Source organism: Triticum aestivum, chromosome 7D (genome assembly GCF_018294505.1).
Source record: "Triticum aestivum cultivar Chinese Spring chromosome 7D, IWGSC CS RefSeq v2.1, whole genome shotgun sequence".
Classification (NCBI taxonomy): domain Eukaryota; kingdom Viridiplantae; phylum Streptophyta; class Magnoliopsida; order Poales; family Poaceae; genus Triticum; species Triticum aestivum.
In genome coordinates this window covers 427,973,767-427,988,432 of record NC_057814.1, presented here as the reverse complement: position 1 = coordinate 427,988,432, position 14,666 = coordinate 427,973,767, and the positions used below count along the sequence as shown (strand labels likewise).

The window sequence follows — 14,666 nt, the reverse complement described above, 5'->3', positions numbered from 1 at the left end:
TATCCCCGACGAGGTAGACCTCGCCTCGTTTGCCGGTTTTTTTTTAAAAAAAACCCTTTTGTTTAAAAAAAACCCTAGATCGGTTTTTTTCGGTTTTCTTATTTCACGAGCGTTCACCGAACCGTTCGTTTTAACGAACGCGTTCGTCGGTTTTTTCTCTGTTAAGGAACGTCCGTTATTTAACCGTTCGTCCGTTTTTCTTTTTCGTCGGATTTTCTCGTTATTTTCTCAGATTCGATTTCTGATCGAAACTTCAAATCTGTTTAACTCTTAGCTCGTTTATCGGAATCAGGTGATTCAAGCGCCTAGAGTTTCGTCTCGAAATTCTCTTTCCGTTTAACCTACTCAAACAAGTTTTTGCTACAGTAAAATTTGACCTAGATCCAGATTAGCAAACGAAGTTTATTTCTTTCGCCGTTTGACTTTCGTTGCTTCTTTCGAGTTGATTCTTTTTGCAAACCGGAGTTCTTAAGTTGAACTTTCTGGTTGGATCTTTCTTTCGAGTTTTACCTGTGCAGTAGAGGAGTACTGATTGTATGCTTGTTTGCTTGCGATAGAATACCAGGAGTGTGCCGCTTGTTACTTCGACTCGCTAGGTTTTGCGGATCATCAGCAAGGCAAGTAACACTTTGATCATACCCCGTTCATACCCAGTTTTATTGCATTAGATCTATTTCCTCAAACACATTGCATGATTAGGATCTAATTAAACTGTGGGTATTGGGATGTAGTTGAGGTAGTACCTATTACCTGTTCTTTATCAAACCCTTGGGAGTTACTTCTACGTTGCTTTTATTATTGCCATGCTATGCGTAGACGTGGTTTGGGTTTGAGAGATATTCATGACAGATGTGAGTGCTTAATAATGGTTCAACTTAAGGTGGCAACTAAAACTCACATCTGGGTGGATTGAGACACCTTGAGAACCCAGTGTTGTCTGTATGTATAAGGTCCGCCACCCAGGCTCAAAGGGATCATAAGATTATTCATGCTAGAAACTTCCGTGTGCAGCCGCAAGCTATTATGGGCTCTAGCATAGCTGAGTAGGTTACAGGATCTCTTGAAGAGGTGGACTAGCAGATGTAGGGGAAAGTAGGTGTACCGGTCCATCCAGAGTAGAGAGTGACTATTTCTGAAAGACTGTGTCTCGGTCATCCGTTTCTCAAACATCATGCAGTGCGAGAATCAAGCGGAGGGAATCGAGTCTTGTGGGAAAAGTGCACAAACCTCTGCAGAGTGTACAAACTGATCATGATTAGCCGTGTCCCCGGTTATGGACAACTTGAGTATCTAGTACCTGGATTGTCATTTGAATCTCATCACCGTGATACTTATAATTAATTTTGTTGGGTTAATGATGTTACTTAATTGGGATTGAGTTGGAGGTACCTTCTCAATGTTTCAACCACCATGATAGTTAAATAAAATTTATTCCTTTGCAGTAGGATAAAATTAGCTTTTCGCAAAACTGTAACCATAGAGCTTTCTACCAGCCATATATGCATATAGTATAGCCTTATCATTGTTCATTGCTCTCTATGTGTTGCTTTGCCAGCATATTCTATGTGCTGACCCGTTTTCGGGCTGCAACGTTTCATGTTGCAGACTTTTTAGACGACGAGTAAGGTGCCTTAGGTCGTGGTCTTATACTCAGTGATGCCGCTGGAGTTGATGGACTCACTTATCTTCCAAGTCTTCCGCTGTTATCGTTTTTAGATGGCCTTAAGCCATGTTTATTATACTTATTCTCTTCGGAGATATTGGATGTAATAAGTGTGTGATTGCTACTCTGTTATAAATCCTCCATTTGTACTGTGCGTGTCAGCATTACTGATCCAGGGATGACACTGGTGCACAGCAGCATAGGCCATTTGAGGTCTGGTCGCTACAGGCTTCCATAGCAACAACAGCTCCTTCGGAGCGGAGCAAGAACTCCCCTGATTGCATGCACAACATATGGTGTCAGAGATGAGCAAGGAGCTAAATAAAATACTTGCAGGAATAGACACATAGAAGCAGACCTTCATGCAGTCCTTAATATGCAGAAACTACGGCAGCAGGTGGCATTCAGGATCAAAAGCATACAACTACAACAAAGCAGGGCATAATTCAGTTATAATCTGCACGACTGAAACTGCTCAAATTTTTGTCCTAATCTGCAGGTATGCAGCACGCATGAGTGACCACAGAGCATACGACCACAGCAAAACAGGGGAGCAATTCAGTTCTAGTAGATCAGATCTCGAACAAGAGCTACTCCTACTCTGGACTGGAGTGGCAAATGCAGGGACGAACCTGTTGAGCAGCGAGGCGCGCGAGGGAGGTGGGGATCTGGCCAGAGAAAGCGTTGTCGCTGAGCTTGAGCAAGATGAGGAAGCGGCAGTTGGCGAGCTCGTAGGGGAGCAGGCCGGTGAGGCCGTTGCCAGAGAGGTCAAGGTTGACGACGAAGGGGATCTAGTCGCAGAGCGCGGGGGGTATCTGGCCCTCGAGCGCGTTGGAGGAGAGGTCGACCGTGTTGGCGGAGCGGCAGTACTGAAGCGCGGGCGGGATTCTGCCCTGGAGGCCGAAGCCGGAGAGGGAGATGACGAGGATGCGCGACTCCTACGGGTTCCAACAGGAGAACGCCGGAGAAGTCGTAGACGGCACCCGCCGACGTGTTGCTAGTCCAGGACGAGAGGTGGCCCTCGGGGTCCTTGAGGTCGCTCTTGACGCCGCGGAGGAACTTGGCGTCGTCCTCCTACAGCTCCGTCGCCGACCCAGGCGGTGTCTGCGGCGCGGCGGGCGGGAGGGTGAGGGCCAGGGCCAGCAGGCGGAGCGAGGGCGGCATGGCGGATTGGTGGTGGAGGCCGTGGTGGTGGTGGGGGTGGTGAGGCGGCGGGGCGGGAAGGTCGGGGCCGGGAGGGAGGGCGGGGAGGGGAGGAGGAGAGGGGAGGCGACGGGGTTCGCCATGGGAGGGAGCGGGGAGGGGAGGAGGAGAGGGGAGGCGTGCACGGACGGAGAAGCAAGGGGAGAAAGAAAGGAGGCGGGGGGTGGATGGAAAATGTCCACGAGGACTAGGCTTTCGGCTTAGGTGGGCTTGGGCGAGGACTGCCGTTGGATCCGCGAGCATCCGACGGTGTTCCATCCACGATCCACGTGAAATGCCCACAGACCAATCAAAATGTAGCACACGGGTACGATGTCATGACCATCTAAATTGGTCGTAGTTGACTAAAAAATGGGTCGTGCTTGATTAAAAATTCATTTCCATTTTTCGAGTGCCCCAAATGAGGTTTTTTGTGAAGGAACTACCAAATAAATGTTGTAAAAATGGACCAAATCAATTTTATAAAATACTAGGACATGTTTAATGCACAATTGACACAATGGTTGGGTGTCAAAAGCCTTGATCCACCTCTGGTGAAAAAGACAAATTTCCGTCGATTCAGTTGGAAGCGGGTCAAATTTGAACTGTAGATGCCTCATAGTTTGCTCTTTATTTTTTCCAAAAATTATTTCTAGGTTCATAACTATCTATTTAATAAGAGAAACATCAAAAGATTTCCAAGATTCAACAACTAGCTAGGAACGGTCAAGCCCACCGTTTTGACCGCATTTTGAAACGGACATAAAAAATTAAAAAAAAATCAAAAAATTGGAAAACCTTCGCATTGTGTCATCATGTGTGACCAAGTTTCCAGGAAAAATAATAAACTTCTAATACGGCAATTATTTTAAGAAAGTGTTCTCAGAAACGAGCTATCATGCGTGAAGATTCATGGCTTTCAAGCCAAGTGATCAATCTTATGGCCACATTCACGGCATAGTTTGTTCAAATGATCTCATATTGTGAACAAGGGTGCATATTGGAATGGCAAACAATGTTGCCTAAGGAAGTTTTCATTTTCTTTGTACGAAAAAACCATTTTCCATTTTTCGAGTGCCCAAAAGGAGGTTTTTTTGTTTAGGACCTCCCAAATAATTGTTGCAAAATTGAACCAAATCAATTTTCTAAAATACTAAGACATATTTAACGCAAAATTGACCAAATGGTTGGGTGTAAAAAGTTGTGATCCACCTCTCGTGAAAAAGACAAATTTCCGCCGATTCAGGTGAAAGCGGGTCAAATTTGAACTATGGCTGCCTTGTAGTTTGCTATTTATTTTTTCAAAAATCATTTCTAGGTACATAAGTATCTATTTAATCGGAGAAACACCAAAAAAATTCCAAGATTCAACCACTAGCTAGGAACGGTCATTCCTGCCGTTTTGACCGCATTTTGAAACGGGCATAAAAAATTCAAAAAAAACGAAAAATTGGGAAACCTTCGCATTGTGTCATTATATGTGGCCAAGTTCCCAGGAAAAATAACAAACTTCTAATACGGCAATTATTTTAAATAAGTGTTCTCAGAAATGAGCTATCATGCGTGAAGATTCATGGCTTTCAAGCCAAATGATCAATCTTATGGCCACATTCATGGCATAGTTTGTTCAAATGATCTCATATTGTGCACAAAGGTGCATATTGGAATGGCAAACAATGTTGCCTAAGGAAGTTTTCATTTTCTTTGGACGAAAAAACCATTTTCCATTTTTCGAGTGCCCCAAAGGAGGTTTTTTGTGAAGGACCTCCCCAATAATTATTGCAAAATTGGACCAAATCAATTTTATAAAATACTAGGACATATTTAATGCACAATTGACCAAATTGTTGGGTGTAAAAAGTTTTGATCCACCTCTTGTTAAAAAGACAAATTTTCGCCGATTCAGGTGGAAGCGGGTCAAATTTGAAATGTAGTTGCCTTGTAGTTTGCTATTTATTTTTTCCAAAAATCGTTGCTAGGTACATAAGTATCTATTTAATCAGAGAAAAACCAAAAAAACCAAGATTCAACCACTAGCTAGGAACGGTCATTCCCGCCGTTTTGACCGCATTTTCAAACGGGCACAAAAAATTCAAAAAAAATTAAAAAATTGGGAAACCTTCACAGTGTGTCATTATATGTGGCCAAGTTCCCAGGAAAAATAACAAACTTGAAATACGACAATTATTTTAAAAAAGTGTTCTCAGAAACGAGCTATCACTTGTGGAGATCAATGGCTTTCAAGCCAAATGATCAATCTTATGGCCACATTCATGGCATAGTTTGTTCAAATGATCTCATATTGTGCACAAGGGTGCATATTGGAATGCAAACAATGTTGCCTAAGGAAGTTTTCATTTTCTTTGGACGAAAAAACCATTTTCCATTTTTCAAGTGCCCAAAAGGAGGTTTTTTGTGAAGGACCTCCCAAATAATTGTTGCAAAATTGGACCAAATCAATTTTCTAAAATATAGGACATATTTAATGCACAATTGACCAAATGGTTGGGTGTAAAAAGTTTTGATCCACCTCTCGTGAAAAAGACTAATTTCTGCCGATTCAGGTGGAAGCGCGTCAAATTTGAACTGTAGTTTGCTATTTATTTTTTCCATCATTTCTAGGTACATAAGTATCTATTTAATCAGAGAAACACCAAAAAAATTCCAAGATTCAACCACTAGCTAGGAACGGTCATTCCCGCCGTTTTGATCGCATTTTGAAACGGGCATAAAAAATTAAAAAAAATTAAAAAATTGGGAAACCTTCGCATTGTGTCATTATATGTGGCCAAGTTCCCAGGAAAAATAACAAACTTCTAATACGGCAATTATTTTAAAAAAGTGTTCTCAAAAACGAGCTATCACGTGTGGAGATCAATGGCTTTCAAGCCAAATGATCAATCTTATGGCCACATTCATGGCATAGTTTGTTCAAATGATCTAATATTGTGCACAATGGTGCATATTGGAATGGCAAACAATGTTGCTTAAGGAAGGTTTCGTTTTCTTTGGACGAAAAAACCATTTTCCATTTTTCGAGTGCCCAAAAGGAGGTTTTTTTGTGAAGGACCTCCCAAATAATTGTTGCAAAATTGGACCAAATAAATTTTCTAAAATACTAGGACATATTTAATGCACAATTGACCAAATGGTTGGGTGTAAAAAGTTTTGATCCACCTCTCGTAAAAAAAGACAAATTTCCGCCGATTCAGGTGGAAGCGGGTCAAATTTGAACTGTAGCTGCCTTGTATTTTGCTATTTATTTTTTCCAAAAATCATTTCTAGGTACATAAGTATCTATTTAATCAGAGAAACACCAAAAAAATTCCAAGATTCAACCACTAGCTAGGAACGGTCATTCCCGCCGTTTTGACCGCATTTTGAAACGGGCATAAAAAATTAAAAAAAATTAGAAAATTGGGAAACCTTCGCATTGTGTCATTATATGTGGCCAAGTTCCCAGGAAAAATAACAAACTTGTAATACGGTAATTATTTTTAAAAAGTGTTCTCAGAAACGAGCTATCACGTGTGGAGATCAATGGCTTTCAAGCGAAATGATCAATCTTATGGCCACATTCATGGGATAGTTTGTCCAAATGATCTAATATTGTGCATAAAGGTGCATATTGGAATGGCAAACAATGTTGCCTAAGGAAGTTTTCATTTTCTTTGGACAAAAAACCATTTTCCATTTTTCGAGTGCCCAAAAGTAGGTTTTTTGTGAAGGACCTCCCAAATAATTGTTGCAAAATTGGACCAAATCAATTTTATAAAATACTAGGACATATTTAATGCACAATTGACAAAATGGTTGGGTGTAAAAAGTTTTGATCCACCTCTCGTGAAAAAGACAAATTTCCACCGATTCAGGTGGAAGCGGGTCAAATTTGAACTGCAGCTGCCTCATAGTTTGCTATTTGTTTTTTCCAAAAATCATTTCTAGCTACATAAGTACCTATTTAATCATAAATACATGGTTTGGTGGCGATACGTCGAGGTTGGCGGTGGCCGAGGGCCCCAACTCTAGAGCGCGTAAACTCGCATGCCCGTCGCGTGGTCACCGCGTGACCGTGGCGTTGCCATGTGTTCTGGGCGGCCTAGGCATGTCTAGTGGGTTGGGCACTCCCCAGGTAGGTGCTAGGAAGAAAATTACAACATAAGATTCTCATGAGGAGACCGATCGATGCTCAAACATGAATTAGCAGCCAAGTGTTTGATTAGCGGTACGGGAAATGTACATTGCTAATGGGCGTGAGTTTTGGCTGAGGATGATCAGTTACTAAGAAGACCGTCTTCACAAAATTTCAGCTCAAAAGGAGGAGCCTAGGTGGTACTTGCTTTGCAAAGTACCACACTGGACATAAATACGAATGTTGAAGCTGGGCTCAAAATAATGAATGGATTGAGCTGGCATTTGGTGGAGGATGGTTATTTGGGCATAGGAAAGCACCGTAGAAAATGGATACTATTTTGACATGCCAAAGTGGTACTTCCTTCACAAAGTGTTGTTCTGAACAGCATAGGAAAATGAATATTGTTGAATTATTTTTGAACTAGGAAAGGAAGTTTTTTTTACATATTTGACGAAGATATGACCCAAAGAATTTATGAGATTTTTTTGGGAATTTTGGGAATGACAGAAATATAGGTTGCTTCACAACTTGGGGCAAAAATTGCCACATGGACATGACACATAGGCAAAACTGATGAGGTGGCGCCTAGTCATCGCAACCCACCACAATCTACAAGGTTATGACCATCTATATTGGTCGTGATCAGCTAGAAATAAGGCAGCAGACCAGTGCTATCTGCTTTATGACCATTTCGTGTAAGGAAATTACGACCTTTCTGACCAAAATGGTCGTTATAGTTTAGGGTTTGGAGCCCCCCAACAGCTTTTGACCAATTGGTCTGAAATGGTCATAGATCTATGACCAATACTTCCAGGGTCACTGACAGAAGGTCACTAGTTGACATATTTCTGGTAGTGCACGCCGGTTCAAAATCTTTGGTGGCCAAGGCGTTTCGTCACGGGTTCTATTGGTTGACAGCTCATGCTGATGCCGAGGACTTGGTCAAAAGATGTGATGGCTGTCAGAATTTCTCAAGACGCGCTCATATACCGGCTCAAGAATTGAGGATGATTCCAATCACCTGGTTGTTTGCAACTTGGGGGCTGGATATGGTTGGGCCTTTCAAGAGGTCCAAGGACAAGAAGACCCACCTCTTGGTGGCGGTTGATAAGTTCACGAAGTGGGTGGAGGCAAAGCTAGTTAGTAAGTGTGACGCAGCTACGGCGGTTCAATTCATCAGAAGGGTGATCTTCCGGTTTGGCTTTCCACACAGCATCATAACAGACAATGGTACCAATCTGTCAAAGGGTGCCATGAAGGAGTTCTGTCAACGTGAGCACATCCGGCTTGACGTGTCATCAGTGGCTCACCCCCAGTCTAATGGTCAAGCGGAGAGGGTCAATCAAGAGATCTTGAGAGGCATCAAACCCCGACTTATGGTTCCTTTGCAACGGATGCTGGGTTGTTGGGTTGAGGAGTTACCTTCAATGTTATGGAGCATCAATACCACACCCAACAGATCGACAGGATACACACCGTTCTTCATGGTTTATGGAGCAAAAGCGGTTCTTCCTAGTGACATTCGTCATGACTCACCTCGTGTAGCGGCATACGTTGAAGCTGACAACGAGAGGGCACGACAGGAAGCTCTTGACTTGTTAGATGAGGGACGTGACATGGCGGCAGCCCGTTCGGCGATTTATCAGCAAGATCTGCATCGTTATCATAGCCGTCGGGTTAGAACTAGAACCTTTGAAGAAGGAGATTTGGTGCTTCGACTCATCCAGGATCAGACGGATATGCACAAGCTATCCCCCCCTTTAGAAGGACCTTTTGTGGTCAGCAAGAATCTGCACAACGGGTCATACTACTTAATCAATGTTCGAGAGCGCAAAGACTCACGTAAATCGGAGGAGGAGACCAACCGGCCGTGGAATATTGCTCATCTTTGGCCCTACTATACTTGAGCTACAGGCTCTGCTTATGTACATATTATGACATTGTATATATTACGATCAATATAATAAACCGCAACCTCAGCTAAAGCGGGGTATCTGTTGTTTTCTTACATCATGTGTGGCTACATGGAGCTTACAAAGCGGCGTCCAGTTTACCCCTTGATTCGGCTTCTCAAAGCTTGATATTAGATCACTTGGGGGCTTGGTCGTATCCGAACCATAGCTACCCCTCTTGATCGGCGTAATGCCACAGCATCACTTGGGGGCTTGGTCGTATCCGAACCATAGCTACGCCTCTTGATGGGCGTAATGCCACAGCATCACTTGGGGGCTTGGTCGAACCCAAACCATAGCAATGCCTCTTGATCGGCGTAATGCCACAGCATCACTTGGGGGCTTGGTCGAACCCGAACCATAGCAACACCTCTTGATCGGCGTAATGCCACAGCATCACTTGGGGGCTTGGTCGAACCCGAACCATAACAACACCTCTTGATCAAATTTGGGGCCTGGCAGCCCGTGAAAAGCCTCGACTACAACGGTTTTATTTGCCTTTTGCTAAGTTTCTTTTTCTTTTGCTAAGATTTATGATGTTTTCAAACCGGTGTTTATCAACCCGGTTAGGCTGTCAACTACAAAGTTGTCAGTACATGACCAAGTTATAATCCGGAGACTATCAGCCCGGTCTGGTTTTGACTCATAGTCACCAGTATGGAATAAACCGGTGTTTATCACAACCCGGAACGGTTTTATTGTAAACCGGCATTATATAACAGGAGATACTTTTACTCCGGATTAGGGTTACTACCCTCATTACAAGGTTGGTCAGCCAACACTGTGCCTAAAGTTCATAGGTATCATATATTTCCATATTTGGTTATCTTTTACAACCTTGGTTATAAACCTTGGTCATATATATTGTTGTGTATCATGACCCTCCCGGTGGTAAACCGCCAGGGCGCTTTAAGCTTCTTATCTATAGGAACAACTTGAATAAATAGCTATGGATTATGAACATCATATCTCAAGCATGGCGGATTAACATGCATCAGCTGCAGATAAATATGCACGAAGGCATAACAGACCAAGTGCTTTAACTAGCCTATTACAAGGTGTTTCAGTGCCCAAAGGAATAATTGTTTCTCAATAAACATTGCAGTATGGAAGATTAAACCGGCCCCCGGGTTATGATCGCTGAGCAGCTTGACCTAACGGCTACGGATCATCTTGCACCGGTTCATCTTCTTCGTCTCTACAAACCGGTTAAAGCTTGGAAAACAGCTTCGTCGCTTATAAGGGTGGACGGTTCAATGTCAGGGGCATATGTGTGCTTACGGATTGGAGGGATCAAGTTTTGAGCCTCAGGAGTTGGTGCAGCAACCCGCTTGTTATTGGTATCATAGCTCGCCTGGTAAAATGAAAGATCAGCTTCTTCAGCAAGTTGACAAGTCAGTGGACGTACTTCCCAGTTTATGGAGCGGAGATCTTCAGTGCCAAACTCTGATCCGTCTTCTTTTAAGCTTGGGTGGCCTTTAGCCACGTCCGTCGGATCAAGATCAGGCACCCATGCTTTTGCCCGGGTTAGTGTGGTCAGAGCGCTAGCCCTTGCAGCAGACCGCTTCAGCTCTTCTATCTGGGCAGGCAGCATAGATAGCCTGTCTAAGGTATCCTTGATCAACGTCGGGGGTGGCTTATTGTGAGAAGCGGTGCAGATAATCCGTTGTGCGCCGGTATATAGTTGCTCTATCAGCGTGTAGGCAGCTTTCAACTTCTTCTTCACATCAGAGCCCAGATGGCTAATGCGAGTTCCTGTATCATTACAAAAATCAGTGAACCGGCAACGCATGGGAGGATATGTTGAAAGAATAAAGGAAGGATGCTTACCAAACATAGCAGCGGTCAAAGCATGCACTTGCCGCTTTACACCAGTCAGCTCATCAACCACCGGTTTAAGAGCGGCTTCTGCGTTTTCAGCCCTTTTTATCAAAGTGGCTTTTTCAGTCTCCCAATCTGCCCGCTCTTTGTTGAAGCCCTCTTTCAGTTTCTCCATAGCGCCTAGAGCGCGGGTCAACTCTTCCTTCGCTTTGCAGGCTTCGGCTTGCTGGGTTTTGATGTTCTCTTGTAGATCAGCGGTTTGGCGTTCCTTCTTGCTCAGCTCCGCCTGTAAAGGGACAGATGTATCATGAGTTGACATTACATATTTGAAGTACCAAGCCCATAACAAGTTATGCCCTTGATACTTGGGGGCTAATGCATGTTTGCTCTTGATCAGAAATTTCTACAAGTACCAAGCACAATACAAGTATTAATCTTGGCACTTGGGGGCTAATGTGTATTTTCTCAAAAAGTTGTTGGTATGGGAGTTCTTCTACAGTCCCGGTTCATCTTTATAAAGTTAAACCGGCCCTTGGGGGCTATACCGGTGAAAGAGCAGTATGGCAAATTTTAAAGAAACCGGTTCATCTTAACGAGGTAGTCCGGTCCTTGGAGGCTAAATATGAAAAGATAAGTTATGACAAAAGTCCCGGTTTAGATCGGTATCATAAACCGTCACTTGGGAGCTACTAGGAATTGATAAACTGCAAGAGAAAAATGGTAGTTACCTCATATCGCTCCTTCATCAAGTTTATCAAACTAGCTTCATAATCACGGCTGGTATACAGACGGTTCAAGAAGCTAGAGTGAATGTCTTGGGCATTGAGATGGGCGTAGCTTGATAAATCGGCATTCCATTTGCCTTTGCTGCTAGCAGAGAGATAATCCTTGGCAGTATGCTTTGACAAAGCTACAGGATTGCCAGGAGTGGCGTGGCCAGTGCCAGTAATCATAATGTCATCATCTTCTTCATCAGCAGCCTTCTCCGGAGTTGGCGGTTTATCAGTGTCCTTAACTGGACTGACCGGTTTGTCATCAGTTCGGACAGGGCTGGTTGGCCGGTCTGTCTGGCTTGTAGTGTCAACTTGCACTTGTTCAGCAAGGAAGTCATGGTGGAGTTGTTTCCGGTTCAGGAGCTACATTATCATCAGCCGGTTTGTTTAACCGAGCTTTCTTGCTGGGTCTTGGCTTGGCGCTAAGAAAAGATAGACATAAGGATCAGTACAGTATGTAAAACACATTAAGAGTAAAGACATGTGCATAGCTCACCCAGGAACTGTTTTAAGGGGAGGAAGCTATGTGGCCGATGACTCGCCAGAGGATGAGTGAGAAGTACCCTGATAATTTGAATCAGACGGGTTAAGAGGCTGGCGAAAACAACCTGCTTTTGGGCATGAAGTATCAATGGGATAAGAGACCTCTGATCGGCGTTTCCGAACCGGACTGTTAGGTAAACCGGCGGAGGTAACTACCTGGACGCTGTGCCGGGTTGTACGGCGAGCTTCGTGCTGCTGCGTCTTCAAAAGAAAGTTTGGGTCCAAGTAAGCAAGAGGGTGAGAAAATTTTACTTTCCGGTTTGCTTGACGGATTTTTTATGTTGGCAGAGGATCTGAATCGGAGGAAAGAATGGTTACCTCTACGTCCTTAGCGTGACTGCCTTTAGCGCCATCCTGATAATAATCATTGTCAATGAGATGTACGAAAAATGAACCAAGAGAGTCAAGTTCTACTTCTGGTTCCGGGTTACGCACATCATCATCAGCTGGTAGATCGGAGGATGCGGTGGTCCTTCTTTTTGCAGGTTTATTAACAACCTTGGTCTTTGGACTGCTTGACCGGTTTGTCTTGCGGCTTCGCCGGTTTGTCTTGTGATGGTTTCTTATTCCAGAACGGATCATCACCCTGTCAGAAAATAATCACACTTTCAGAGAATATTTGGACAGAAGCAAATTCAGATAAAAAGGATTATATGATTCTTACAGCTGGTGGTTTGTTGAAGGTGCAGAAAGGGAGTAGTCCGATTTGGGCACAGACGGCCTCCGGTTCATTCAGTATTTTCTTTACAGCTTCAGTGACTTCTTCGTCTGTAAGCTGAATGTCAATGTGTCGCTGAGCATCCTTCAAACTCCCCGTGTACTCACACATCAAACCGGGGCGCCAGCTTAAGGGCAGAATACTCCAGCTTATCCAACAGCGAGCAAGATCAACTCCTGTCAAACCGTTTGCCATGAAGGCTCTGAACTTTGATAATTGAGGAGCATAGTTGGCCCTCTCTCTTGCAGTCAGCCTCTGAGGGAAAGGGTGTGTGTTGCTCAGGCGTTCAGTGCGGTAACCAGGCAGGGGGTTTTTGTCAGATGGAGAGGTATCCATGCAGTAAAACCAAGTTTGGTTCCACTCTTTGGGGTGACTGTGGAGTTTGGGATGGCGGAAGGTGACTTCTTTCCTCTTCTGAACCGACATTCCGCCCAGTTCCGTATTGGGTCCATCTGAGAACTCGGTGCGACGGTTTAAGTGAAAGAAATCCCTAAACAGTTCGACTGTAGGTTCCTCTTGCAAATAAACTTCACAGAATACATGGAAGTGGTAGATGTTGGTAACAGAGTTGGGACCGATGTCTTGAGGGCGCAGCTGAAAATTGGCTAGCACATCTCGGAAATTTTTTGAACCGGGAGGGCTAAAACCTCGTCCGAGATGATCAGCAAACACGACTACCTCTCCATCCTTGGGTGTAGGAGGGTTTTCCGGGCCAGGGACCCTCCAGTGGATGACATCTTTCTTGGCTAAAGCGCCCGTTTTAGCAAGGTTGTTTAACTGCTCCTCGGTAACTCGAGAGGGAGCCCAATTGCACCCATAGACTTGTTTAGCCATGACAAGGAAAATCTGAAAAATGATTATTACCGGTTTAAGATTTACAGTGGACAACTATACAGCGGTATGAGGATACAAGCATATTGGTAAACCGGATTTGGTTATTCATAAACCGGAGTCTGACAATGGCACGGTATAATGCATTGACGGTTGAACAGGGGACTAATGGTATCTACCGGGTCATCATTTTTCCTGTGAAGTTAAACCGGTCAATCAGGTATTCAAAGTGTGTAAGTGAAGGAAGAAACAAGTTTCACATCTTGCTATGGTAATTTCGGATCTACCGCGCGTAGGAAAACAAAATATGTTCTGACCTAAATTCGAGCGTACTAAAAGTTCACCAAGTAAAGATGAGTTGGATATCAAACAGGTGCTGAAACTACTACCGCGCGAGATCTATGTGGCTTAAACTGCTACCGCGCGAGATCTATGTGGTTTTTGGATCTAATCCATGGATATAAATAAGGAAAAAGAAGGGCAGCGACGAACACTGATGAACAACAGAAACCCTAAGTGCAGATCTATGGTAAGAGAAAGGGGAGACTTACGGAGGCTGTTGAGCAGCAGCGGCGCGCGGAGGAGCTCTGGTACGTTCAGGTCGATGCAGCAGCCAAGGTTGGTGCAGCAGTTGAAGGTTGACGGCGGCGGCCGAGGTAGAAGGTTCGGGCGTCGCAAGGATGACGATGACGCGAAGAGGCACGAGGGGGAAATGGAAAGACCCCCTGGACCTATTTATAAGGGAGTTAAACGACAGGCGCGAAAATCGAGGAGCCAACTTTTTGGATATGAGGCGCAGCTGTCGCCTCGATTGTCGGAGGCTCATTAACCAAGGTGGGTTATACACAGTTTTAAATGACAGGTGACGTCACGGAGGTTTACCATGATCCTAGAAGATGATGTCACGGCGGTTTACAAGATTATATGAAGATGTCAAAGAAGAAATTTTCTTAAAGTATTGAGGATTGACATGAACCAGTTCAAATCAATCTGGGGCCTAATGTTGGGGATATTACCACTGGGCTTAAATCGGCCAGGAGAGGCCGTG

At 44.1% G+C, this 14,666-nt stretch overlaps 1 pseudogene; it reads right to left on the bottom strand.

Moving 5' to 3' along the window:
- Positions 1 to 2,048: 2,048 nt before the first annotated feature.
- On the bottom strand, positions 2,049 to 2,949 carry LOC123171146 (inactive LRR receptor-like serine/threonine-protein kinase BIR2; annotated as a pseudogene).
- Positions 2,950 to 14,666: the final 11,717 nt, after the last annotated feature.